This window comes from Serinus canaria, chromosome 8, assembly GCF_022539315.1.
Source record: "Serinus canaria isolate serCan28SL12 chromosome 8, serCan2020, whole genome shotgun sequence".
NCBI lineage: Eukaryota > Metazoa > Chordata > Aves > Passeriformes > Fringillidae > Serinus > Serinus canaria.
Genome location: NC_066322.1, coordinates 4247271 through 4259750, shown reverse-complemented (window position 1 = coordinate 4259750; position 12480 = coordinate 4247271). Strand labels below are relative to the sequence as shown.

Sequence of the window (12480 nt, the reverse complement as noted above, 5' to 3'; positions counted from 1 at the left end):
ACCCACCCAGGGGACCAAACTGGCTGCGAAGGACACATCTCAAGGTCTCTCTGTCTTTCCCCTGAGCGTGGCAGAGGTGTGGGTGCCTAATTTAGGCTGCTTGGATGCCTGGAGCAAGTGGAAAGAATCTTCACGTGGGAATTCTCCCCCAGCTGTGGGCACACTGCCCAGCCCAGCTCATGTCCACTGTGGGGCCAAGCATCCACCTTCCCCTCACCCTTCAGAGCCTGGCCCTGCCTAGAGGAGCCCACAAATTCCAGCAGCTGGCTCCATCCTCCCCACATTCCCAAATCTGCTGATTCCAGGGGTTAAATTCCATTTTGTGTTCAAAGCAGGGAGAAAAAAAATACACACACTAAAAAAGAGACTTATAATTGTAACAGCAAATAAAAAATAATAAAAAAGAGGCTTTCTTGTACTTTCAGGGAAATTGAAATTATTGTTTTGTATTTGCATTTACAAGACCCCTCAGGCTACTTATGTTTGCGTTTTCATAACAAAAAGATTGTGCTGTTAATTGATGCAAGCCAGGACACACAAATCTGAATCTTGGACAATTTCTTAAGGGAGCAGCAGCCACCACAATTGCCCAGTTCACATTTGACAATGGGTAAGTCAGCAGCGCCAAAAAGCAGCTTCTGTGCCTTTGTCAATAATATGCAAGAGATTCCTTGGTAATAATTGTTTATTCATAAATGGAATTATCAAATACACCATGCAAGAGTGTCCTTCAAGACCTCAGCTTTTCCTTTCAGTCAGACTTGAAATTTTCACTGTGGACTGAGGTTTTGCTTTATATAAATAATTTGAACTAACTGAGTTTGTATTATTAGTGAATTTTTCTCTGCATTTTTGAAGAAGGACTGATTTTCACCACCTTCCCACCCCAGCTGGACCCAACTTCTGGTAAACAAAGAATACGCTGATATAGTTTCCGAGAAGATCAAAAATTGTTGTACCACTGGTTCTTTCCAGATTTATTTCATAACTCAACAATTTGAAAAGAGGAATTGAATTTTATTCAGTCAGTCTCGTCATTTGAAGAGAATCATCTCTTTAAGGCTATTCCTGGAATGGGTGAAGGGGCATGAACTTGTTGCTGCCCCTTTTATCTTTGTATCAGTGGGACAGGACTATGTGGAAATCTGTTCATGACATGTCAAGAACTTAAAAACTGAGAGGAGGTTTGTACCTTACTCACTCATCATGGGCAGCCAACATGATCCTGGTGAAAAGAGTATCTGCCAAAAAAAATCACCCCAAACCAAACCAAAAAACAACAGTAAAAATGTTCTTGTATTTCCTTTTTTTCTCTTTCTTCTCCATAGAAGAGGGTGCTTAAGTGGGACAGTAAGGTCCAGTTTGGGGCAAGAGGAACCCAAACCTCTTTCTTGAGAGGTTGTGACAGCTTGTGTTTCCACCAGGTGCACAGGGTTGGTGGGGGAGAGAGAAGGGAAGGAAGAAGACTCCAGATTCTGTTCTCAGGCTCATGGAAGTAGTTTATCCCACACATTATTTAAAATAAAAGAACTATTTGTTGGAGCAGGGAGTGAACCTGTAGCTTGTCCTTGTGCTCCTGCCTACCCCATCCCACTCCCCTTGGCCCAGCACAGCTTTAAGATGTCCCTACAATGGGTTCCATCAGTGCAGCATCCAGCACTAGCTCTGGGGTGCAGAGGCAGCTGGGCAGCAGCACTTGGTCAGCACCATCCTTGTGCTCCTGGGGCTGCTCCTTGGCTGGGCAGGACGTGGCTCTGGCACTCCTGGCTGTTCCACTTACAGGTGTAGAGTGTCCCAGAGTCCTGGAAGGTTTGGGTTGGAGGGAACCCTAAAGATCATCTCATTCCCCATGGGCAGGGACACCTTCCACCATCCCAGGTTGCTCCAAACCCCGTCCAACCTGGCCTTGAGCATTTCCAGGGATGGGGCAGCCACAGCTTCTCCGGGCAGTCTGTGCCAGGGCCTCCCTACCCTCACAGGGAAGAATTTCTTCCTCATACCTAATGTAACCATGCCCTCTGTCACTTCAAAGCCATTCCCCCTCCTATCACTCCATGTCCTTGTCCAAAATCCCTCTCCATTTCTCTCAGATCTCCTTTAGGTACTGGAAGTGGTTCTAAGGTCTCCCTGGAGCCTTCTCTTCTTCAGGTTGCAACTCTTCTGCTCTTCCTGATGTGCTGCAAACAGAGATGCTGTTGCAGAGCAGTTGATGCCTGCAGTGTGCCCTTTGGGATGCTCATTTTGATGCACTGCCCAGTGCCATGCCACCCCTTCCCCCTCAGACCAACAGCCAGCTCTTCCTTGGGAACCCACTCTGCTTCTCTGTCACAGGAAGGATTTTGGCAGCAGCTCTTCTGGAGAGGGGACACGCAGTGTGGGAGGACCAGGCCCTGCCTATTGTATTTCTTGGAGCTGCTAATGACCATGGCTACAGCAATCCTAAAATAAGAAAGTGAGCTGATTGTTATCCGTTATCTGAGATTGTTCCCCACGAGGGGGAAAATTGGAGCATGGGTTACGTGCTGCACATCAGGTGGCCTGGCCTGGAGTCACGAGGCCAAAATACCAGTAAACTTCTGAAAAGTCCAAAGCTCAACCACCACTACCCTGTTCAGGGGTATTTTTAGCATCACCAGCTGCTGCTGCTGGAGAAAACACCCTCAGAGGGGCTGGGAGTGGGGGCATTGCCCTGCCCAGCCCATGGCAGGAGGAGGTTGAGGGCAGGACACCTGCTGTGTCCCCTGCCCCTGTCCCCGTGCTGGACACCATCTCCGGCGCCAGGTTGTCCAACCTGCACAGTCAACATTGCCCTGTTAAATTTTTACAAAGGCTGGAGTTAGACCTGTCATTGCAGAGAAAGGCAAATAAAAGTGAAATCCAAAGGGGGCCCAGTTCTGCCCTCCCCTGTGCAGCTGGGAAGGATCAAGCCTCATAAACCTTCAGGTCATTAAAAAGAATTAGCTGATAAATGTCATCCTGATGCAGCGTTTGGTGCTGTCCAGGAAGTTGGGGATCCAGGCTGATGCAGGCCAGGAGGGTCAGCCCTCAGGCACGTGCCTCAGTGACCCGAGGGGTGGGACATTCTGTGGTCAGGGACCCGTTCCTGGCATCACAAATCACTCAGGGTCAGCAACATTCAATTTGCCAACAACTTAAAGTCCAGTCTGTTTTGAAACCAGCATCTGTATTCACGCAAAGTTTCACAACCCTGATGTTTCTCCCTAATTTAATTTAGTTCCCCTAAATCTTGCTGGCTCTTGACATGATTGGAGGATTTCAATTCACGTTATTACAAAAATGAAAAAAAAAAAAGGAAATAAATTTCAAATTACATAGTCACAATAAACAGCATGAAAATGTGAGCCTGAAATCTCATTTGAAAGATCAAAACACAGAAGCTGTAATAGAGGACATTATTTAAGATTTTCTAAAGACCAAATCCCATGATTTGAAGGAGTCTGATTTATAATTTGGGGACACCGGGGACTGGTAACACCTTGTGTACAGTCACAGTTGTGTCTGCCATCCCTGTCCTCAAAAAAGAGAATAACAGCACCATCTACTGCCATTCCTCAGCATTCGCTTGGGAATGCCAAACTCCAGCTCCATCAAAGCACCTCTGCAGGTCATGGCCCGGTATCGACAGAGAAATGAGCAAATAAATCAAAAATCAGCAGTCTGAAATACTATTGATGCACACTAATTATTAAAAAATTCAGGCCTCAATAATACACCTTGGCATTGCAAAAAGCATTTCAACAGACCAGTATTTTCATATATTTCCCCCAAATCCCTTCACGTGTTTATGAGCGTAGCCTTGAAGAGCTGTCTGTGGAATTCCCAATTTCTACCGCGGGCAGGCGTTTCCACCGTCAACAACAGCTCGTGAAAGACGTGGAACATCACCCTGCTTTCCAGCCTGGTGAAATCCGGGTCTGTGCTGGGGCTGGCCAGCTCCCAGGAGTTTGTTTGAAAGTCAAGAATGTGCCATGGTTTAATTACGCTGCTAGGCCAGGGCCTAAATGAAAGCCCCGTTATGAAGAGCAGTCTCAGAGGAGAGGTCCAGCTTGGGTTTTTCTCCCCGAATTGATTGCTGGTTAACTCGGGGTAGTTAACACGTTTGTAATGTCTGGTCCAGGCACTTCCCAGGTATTTGTTGCAGGATACAAACATTTGTGGTTTATAAAGTAAACAGGTCCGCTGACATTTTTTCGGCTTGGATTTATTTCTGGTCGCAAACTGTCTCAATGACCTGGTTGAAAATGCTCCACGTGCAAGTGAAAAGTGAAAGAAAAATTAATATCTTTTTCCACGTCTAGACCAAGCCATTTTTATGGCCCACCCCACAGCTTTTGGCATCACCTTCAAAGCGTGAAGCCCTGATGATGAACACGGGTGCTGGTGGGGCAGGTGTGTGGTGGCCACCGTGGGGCAGCAGGAAAAGGGATGCTGAACACGAGGTTGTGCCTTCCCAAAGTGAATCACGACTCTGCTTTGATGGGATGGTACTGGGAGAGGCTTTTGAAAGACATCACAAGCAAAAAAAGAAAAAAAGAAGTGGAGCAAGATCTGGGCTCATCAAGAGATGAAGCAGCACAAATAAAAGTGAAGCGTGTGGCTCCACATTTGGGGACCCTCTGTCCATCCTATTTTGCACAATTATAGAACAAAAAATGGAGTTTCACCTGGGCAGAGCTCCAGCATCACTCCTCATGTGAGCAGCGAGGGCCAGGCCAGGTATTTGTATACAATGCACAAGTCCCTGGGCTTATCTGCTCCCAAGCCGCTCTGTCTTGATAAGTCATTGTCCATCAGCCTCAAGAATTTCTGTGTGTTTGCCAGGGCCAGGCTGGACCCTCCCCAAATATTTGCTTCAACACACAGATTGGGTTTGCTGTAACCTGGTCATCCCTCTGTGCCATGCAGTGCCAGGGGGATGTGAGGGTGAGGCACAGCCAGTTCTGCAATGGAGGAGCTTCCCTGCCTCTGCACCAAAACAGGGAGAAATGAGGTTTTTCAGGCACAGCCCTGCAGTGCTGTGTTTGAGCAAGGTTGTGCCACATGGTGACAAAATTTGATGGCTCCACAGCAGCAGCTGCTTGAGCAGGCGGGGAGGGCAGGACTTCAGTGGGCTCTGAGTTCTGCACCGAGCCTTCAAGTGGCACAGCACACCCACAAAATCTCAGCAGCAGCCTTCAAAACCTGCTCTTTGCTCCCATTTATCTTATCTAGTGCTCCACTGAAGCATGGATTTACATAATACACACCTAATATATTAATGTTGCTATTCATCGAGAGGACCTCGACACTGTTTGCCTTGAAAGTCTTGCCAGAAAGGCTCAGGCTCCTTAAAAGACAAGAGGGTTTTATAGTTCTGAAAAGGATTTGCTCCCCCATTTGTATTCTGAATCCTTTCACAGGGGCTGTTTGCTTCTGTGATAAGAGCCAGGCCCAAAAACTCAGGAGTGGTAGGATCCACAGTTTGGGTTAAAAGTGCATTACAAAACTACAGCACTCAATTTACTGACTCAGCATGAACCAGTTGTTTCACACCCCCTCTCTAGCTGCAATTCTTTCCCCAAAAAATGATCTTGCAACACAGCCTTTTAATAGCCAAGCCTTGTCACACTTGTCACACACAATTCCAGTTAAAAAAACTTTTTAATTTTCTCTCTGAGGGCACACAATTCCCTTCTTGCTTCAGTTTTCTCTGCCAGTTTAATTTTGCTTGGGACACTGGATTTCCAAAGGCTGAAGAAATGTCTGTAAAGAAGAAAAAATTCTGTTCAAGTTATGATATTTACCTTACTGCAGTTAAAATGATTTTACAAATACACACAAAGTTGCCTTACAGACTACAGCATCAAACCACTAGAAGGAGGCTATTTTCCCTGTGAAGCCAAGCAGATTCTCTGGGTTATAAATCCAGCTTATCTTTTCCTTTGTTTTGAACAGGATGAAGAAATACTTGCTTTTACATGAATTTTTGGGTAAAAATTATTCTTCTACCCGGAGGTGGACTAAGGAAAATGAGAAGCACATTGTTCACTCTATTTTAAATAGTGACAATGGTCAAACCTTAGAAGACATTTTTGAGTATTGGGTTAGTGGTTGATCTTTCTGCCTTCATGTCTTGCTTTGTGGTGCAGCTGAACACAATGTATCTGCCTCAGTACAGGAGGAGATGAAATTAGGTGGCTTCAGCTATCCAGAGACTCAGACTAGGGCATTAATGGTCTCTTCTCATCTTCAAAATCTGCAAATTTGTTCTGAATCAGGGATTATGAAATAGCAAAGAGTAAATCCCTTTAAAATTGGCAGTAAATGTCAGGGACTACACTTTAAACACACAAAGACACAGGTTCACTGACAGTCATTGCCCAACAGCCCACAAATAACTCCTGTGCTCCACCACAGACCCTTTCTTTATCTGCTCTATCAGAATTGCCAACATCAAACACTGAATGTCAAAATCCTCCTGTTTCCAAACCACAAGACTATTTTGAAACAGTGAGATTCAAAAATTAAAGAAAAAGACACCTCCCCCTCCTCAAAAAGAGGCATTTTGGGTTCTCATTTTGCCCGTCCTCACCTGCCCACTTTTTCCCAGGCACTCTCCCACCTTTACACCCTCCTGCCTTCAGCAAATCCTTGTGCCACCAGCTGCTGGGAAAGTGGGGCAAAATGCTTTTGGGGTGACAAACCCAAGTGCAAAAGCACAAATCACACAAGTCTGAGAAGGCACTGTTTTACTGCTTTCATTTGGGTTTGTTTTCTCAGGGACTGCCAGCCTGGGTGGCCCTGTGACTGCCTGTGCTTCTCTGGGCACCTCACAAGCAGCCCAAAAAATTCTGCTAGGTCATGATGGGCATTAAGGAACTTGATTTTACTCTTTTCTACTGTACTTGGATGAAGAGCTCCTAATAATGGCCCTCAAAGAGAAAACATGAATCTCAGAGTGGTTTGGGTTGGAAGGGACTTTAAAGATCATCTTGTTCCACCCCCTGCCATGGCAGGGACACCTTCCACTATCCCAGGTGTCTCCAAGCCCTGTCCAGCCTGGCCTGGGACACTTCCAGGGATGGGACAGCCACAGCTTCTCTGGGAACCTGTGCCAGGGCCTCACCACTCTCACAGGGAAGAATTTCTTCCTGCTATCTAATCTACCCCTGGCCTCTGTCAGTGTGAAGCCTTTGCCTCTTGTCCTCTCCATGTCCTTGTCCCAGGTCCCTCTCCAGCTCTCTTGGATCCCCTTTAGGCACTGGAAGGGGCTTTAAGGTCTGTTTGGAACCATCTCTGGGCTGAACACCCACAGCTCTCCCAGGGTTCAGCAGCCCTCAGACGATCCTCATGGCTGGACTCGCTCCAGCAGCTCCAAGTCCTTTTATGAACACTCCCCATGGTTTTTCCTAATTCTTGACCCATTCTTGCTCCTGTTTCCCAGACTCAGACAGCACCTTGGTGGCTGAGATCTGCTGTTCTCTGTATCACACACCCCACCTGAAGGCAAGAGAGAGAACAGACCAAAACAGAAAAAGAGCAAAGGAGAACAGAACTTAAACTCACATGAAAAATAATTGCATAAAAGGGGAATCTTGCTTCCTAAAATAGGCTGGCACCAGGCTGTAACACGAGACCCTTTTGCTGATGCCAGATGAGGAGGGGAGGGTGAGCTCAACATGACCGCCTGCCCTCACAGGAACTCAGCCTGGACAACACAGAGCTCTCTCTGCTGCTGCTCAAGAGCTTTGATTTCAGAAGAAAGCAATAAACAGCACCTTGCTTCAAAAGTTTCACGAGCCATAGAAATTAAACTTGGCCAGTTCAAAAGGCTATTATTAATGTGCCTTCTTGTGCAGATATGATCTCAAGAAAAACACACATCTAGGACTAATAATAACAAATAATAGAGTTATTCATACAGCTGCTGCTTACACGATGGCAATTTCCCCATAATTGCAGGCCCAGGGAATGGACACACAAACAGCAGTCTGTAGTGCCTCTGCCTACTCAGGGCTTGGGTTGAAGCTATTCCTTGTAGGTACATATACTTTTGGGAAGAGAAGTATTTCAACCTCCAGCAGAACCTCAATAAAGCTCTCCTGCATCCCTGCCTGATGCTGTGCTCACACCAGGAAAACACAAGGAAAAGAAAAACAAAAGCACAAAGGTGTTTCAGAGGGAGAATGATTTCTGGGCAGTGGTGAGATATTCAGACCTGAGAACCCTTTGCTCAGCTCCAGACAGAGTAAAAACCATCAGGAGAGGTGGCTGTAAAGTCACCTCCAGGTCCTGGACCTTGGCACCCTCCTCAGCAGGGCCAGGGCACAGGAAATGGAGCTGGCAATCCCACAGTGCTCTTAAGTTGTTAAGGTCACCTGCAGAGTGCAGACAGGGCAGGGGGGGAAGCCTCGTGTCTCTCCCGTGGCTCCTGCACTTCCAGGCAGCCACCAAGGGCCATGTAACCATTACCTGGCTGCTCCTCACACCTTTGTGTGCATTTGAGCCCCTTCCTGGCTGCTGCCTCTCCTGAGGAACCTGTTCATGGCCATGGCATAGCTGAGAGGGGATAAAAGCAAATAATCTTCTTCCCAAGCTGGAGGGCTGGGGGGGGCTAATCCCACCTTCCACCCAGGAGAACACAGATGGGTGATAGGCAGAGATGCTGGGCACTCCCCCTCCTCATCCCACAGACACCTCCAAGGTGAAGAGGAGGAAAAGTCTCCCAGGCAAGGGTTGTCTCTCATGGTGCTTCTGCTTTCTCCCAAATCCCATCAACGGCCTATGGACAGTTTGGTTTATTTAGTAAACACAGTGGATGATGCAAAGGTAATTCCCTCACTGGGAAATGTTTTCCAGCTCAGAGCAGCGGCATTTCCAGTCACCCCACGCTGCAGAGCTTGGGTGACACTGAGGGACCCCACTCAGCAGTGTGTGCAGTGTGCTGGCAGCATTCCGAGGAAAAAGAGGATGGGGGGATGCAACCCTGGAGGTTTGAATGCACCTTAACTTGTGGATGGTGCCTTTGCTCTTCCCTCTGTCCCATTATTTTCCTGTCCTGGTGGCCCAGCACTCACTGAGGTGGTGGAACAGATCTTGGAGGGGGCTGCACCACAGTGAGATGGCAGCAGGAGATGGCAGAACTCCACCTCCTTGGCCCTCTGATTTTTTCCCCTCATCTAGATGGGAATCCTCATTTTTTAATCCAGCTACCATTATAGTTTCAGAGCCCAGGACTGCATTTGGGAGCCCAAATTCCCACCTTGGATGCCATCTAGTGCTGGGTGCTGAGAGCAGAGGAAATTCCCAAGGTGCCTGGAGCTGCCAGGAGGAAAATCATCTCCACTCTTCTAGAGGCTGCTGACTCGTGCCAGACTTTATTTCCCAAGACCCCACTGAAAATCACCTGTGATTTGGGTTGATAAAATTTCTTCTGATCATTTCTTTATCTACCTTTTTTTTTTTTTTTTTTCTGTCTAGTACAGAAGAATTTCAGGAATAAGCAACCACATTTGCAGCACAGACTCAGGAGATGGGACACCTTTAAAAGGAAATATTTTCTGGAGTCATCCAAAATCTGTTTGGATGGTTTTGGTTTCCTGGAGATGAACCACCCAGCTGAGGGCTGGAGTTTGTCCCATTGCCAGGTTGCAGGGGCTGAGAGTCCTCAGTCAAACCCAAGGCACTCTAAGGAAGTGAGCAGTGTGTTTTTCCCAATTTCAGCATTACCATTTCCCAGTGCTGCTGGCTGGGAGGTATACATTGAATATTAGGAAAAATATCTTCACTAAAAGGTGTCAGGTGTTGGAACAGGCAACCTGAGGCAGTGATGGGGTCACCATCCCTGGAGGGATTTAAAAGATGTGTAGATGTGGCACTTAAGGACATGGTTTGATGGTGACCTCGGCAGTCCTGGGCTAGTGGCTGGACTCAGTGACCTCAAAGGGCTTTTCCAACCTAAATGATTTCACAATTTTATGATTTTTCCCATGTGATCTTAACAGCATGGCCACCCCACTGATGAGCCCAACACATGCCAGTCCATAAAGTCCTTCCACCACCAAGATTCAGTTCCCAAAAGCATCATGAGGCTCTTTGGGGTGAACAGCCTCCCTCCTCCTCCTCCAGAGCCTGGAGCCCAGGAGCACACACCTCCCATGTCCTGGGTGCTCCGCAGCCCCACGGCTCCCAGGGACCAGCCCAGCTCTGCCTCACCCAGCCCAGGTCTCACCTCTGCACTGCAATGCAGACATATCCTCAGGGCATGTCTATCCACCCTGCTCAGGCTGCTCTGGAGCTGGCAGGGAGCAAGTCAGGTCTGGTTTGGGAGCTGCTGAATGGCACTGGGCTGCAGAGCCAGCCCCATTTGCCCGGGCACTGTGCCGACCGCAGCGGCTCCACAGCTCGGGGCCAGGGCAGGAGGCTGCACAGAGCTGCTCCTCCACAGCCTCCTGCTCCTCCACTGCTCCCCAAGAGCTGTGGCACACTCCCACCCACCCCTGTCCTGCTTTTCCCTGCCTCTGCTGGCATCTTGCCCTGCCAAAGCTGGCACGTCCCTGCTCTTTCTGCACCGAGCCCATCAGGAGCATTGTGTGCCTCTGGGGTCCTGCATGGCTCCTGCCCCCTAATTCAGAGGCACAAGGGCTGATCCTTTTGGAGAAGCTGGAGTGATTCACTTGCAGGCTTGCCTGCTGTTTTATTAACTCAGGTTTTTTCCTCTGCAATTTCAAGTGGTGCAATTTTGAGATCAAAGCCCTGCCCTGCTCTAATGGCTCCGGCCTTCACTCGCACAGGAGGCTCTGCCTCCAGGAAAGATGTGAGACTCAGCCTCAGCCAACATGAATCTGTCCACAGAGAAGGCAAAACTGGACTAAATGTTGCTCTCACTCATCTCCATCCAGAGTTAATTGGCTTTAATGTGGGAAGAACATACCTGCTCGACTGATCTTGGTCAGGCCAGGCCCTGCAGAGTATTTAAGAAAACCCAGTGGATAGTGCTGCCTGTGAAATAGCTGTAGTTCCCCCTGGTCTGAAGAGAGCAGGAGTAGCTGGAGAGTGTCCTGAATGGACAAACAGAGGGCAGGAGAGCTGCTCCATCTCCCACCAGCAATGGGAAGGTTTGTGTTGGGCTCCTGGACCAGTACTCAGCTCTTTCTCATCTTTGTTTAAAAATGTTGTGCACACTCTATCTTGTTTCTTCAACATATTTCCAACCGTCCCATGTATGCCTTTTTCTCCCCTGCTTCTGCAGGACAGGAAGATTTTAAATGAGGCCATGGCTATCACAGAACCATAAAATAGTTTAGATTGAACCTAAAGACCATCTACTTCCAACCCCTGTTGCAATGAACAGGGACATCTTCCACTAGCCCAGGTTGCTCCAAGCCCTGTCTAACCTGGCCTTGGACACTTCCAGGGATCCAGGGGCATCCCTGGATCCACCACCTCTCTGAGCAACCTGTGCCAGTGTTTTACCACCCACATGATAAAAAGATTTCTTCCTTATATCGAGTCTGAATCATTCCTCTTTTAATGTAAAACCACTGCTCCTTGTCCTGTCACAACAGGCCCTGCTAAAATATCTTTCCTCTTCAATTTGTGAAGTCCCCATCTAAGGTAGAACAGACCTCCCAGGCAGCTGGAGATGCTGATAGATATTGCCCAACATCATTCAACACATGATGAGCAGCAGAGCCTGCACCTGGGCAAACTCTGAAGATTAACCTCAGGTGAACCTGCACAGAAGGGTAGTGAGACTTCATTTCTGGCCATAGGAAAGTTTGGCTCAAGTTGTTCAGGAATTGTTCTGTGATAAAATGAAGCCAAATCTGTCAGAAACAGGTGCATTTCTGCACAGCAGTTCTGGGCAGGAAAACAACAGGGTATGCGCAGAGCCAGTCTCACCAGTTATATTGGAATGGGAACGTGGTCTCTACAGGGCATGGTTGGAATCCCCAGCCTGAGGGCACGGGAGAAGATCCTAAGGGTGTCCCAGCTGGATGAGAGTCAGGTCCCCCTTAGAACAGGGTCCCCTGAGCACTGCCCTCTCCCTTGGGTGCTGGCTGGGGCCATCTGTGTGCCAGCTCAGGAGTCACTCTGGATCAGGAGCAAACCAGCCACCCCCAAACCCGAAATGAGCCTGGTCTTGCTTTCACAGACCGATTCCATCATTCCTCATCTGCAAAAAAGCACTCACTCCTTTTGTTCTCTCACATGAGCCAGCAAGCAGAAGCACCATGCTGAAAGGATCTCTTTCCTGCTGGAAGCTGTATTTATTTGTTGTGTTCAGTGCATTTGATATGTGTGTTGCCGATAAAACACAGGCTGTGGTTTAACAAATCAGTGCAAGAGTCCTGATCACAGCCCCTCTGAGCAAAGGGCTGCTGGATGCTGGATGTTTCCTTATCTAATCTTTCACACTTCAGCATTTCTTCATGTAGAGCATTGATAATTAAAAATGCAGAAGGGGGTGATCATGAG

At 48.0% G+C, this 12480-nt stretch overlaps 1 long non-coding RNA gene across 1 annotated transcript; it reads right to left on the bottom strand.

The window, feature by feature from the left end:
- Positions 1–5588: 5588 nt before the first annotated feature.
- LOC115483925 (uncharacterized) lies at positions 5589–10468 on the bottom strand. The gene is made up of 2 exons (XR_003944674.2): positions 10232–10468; positions 5589–5763 (listed from the first exon to the last, which is right to left on the bottom strand). It is a non-coding gene; the product is annotated as an uncharacterized LOC115483925 (long non-coding RNA).
- Positions 10469–12480: the final 2012 nt, after the last annotated feature.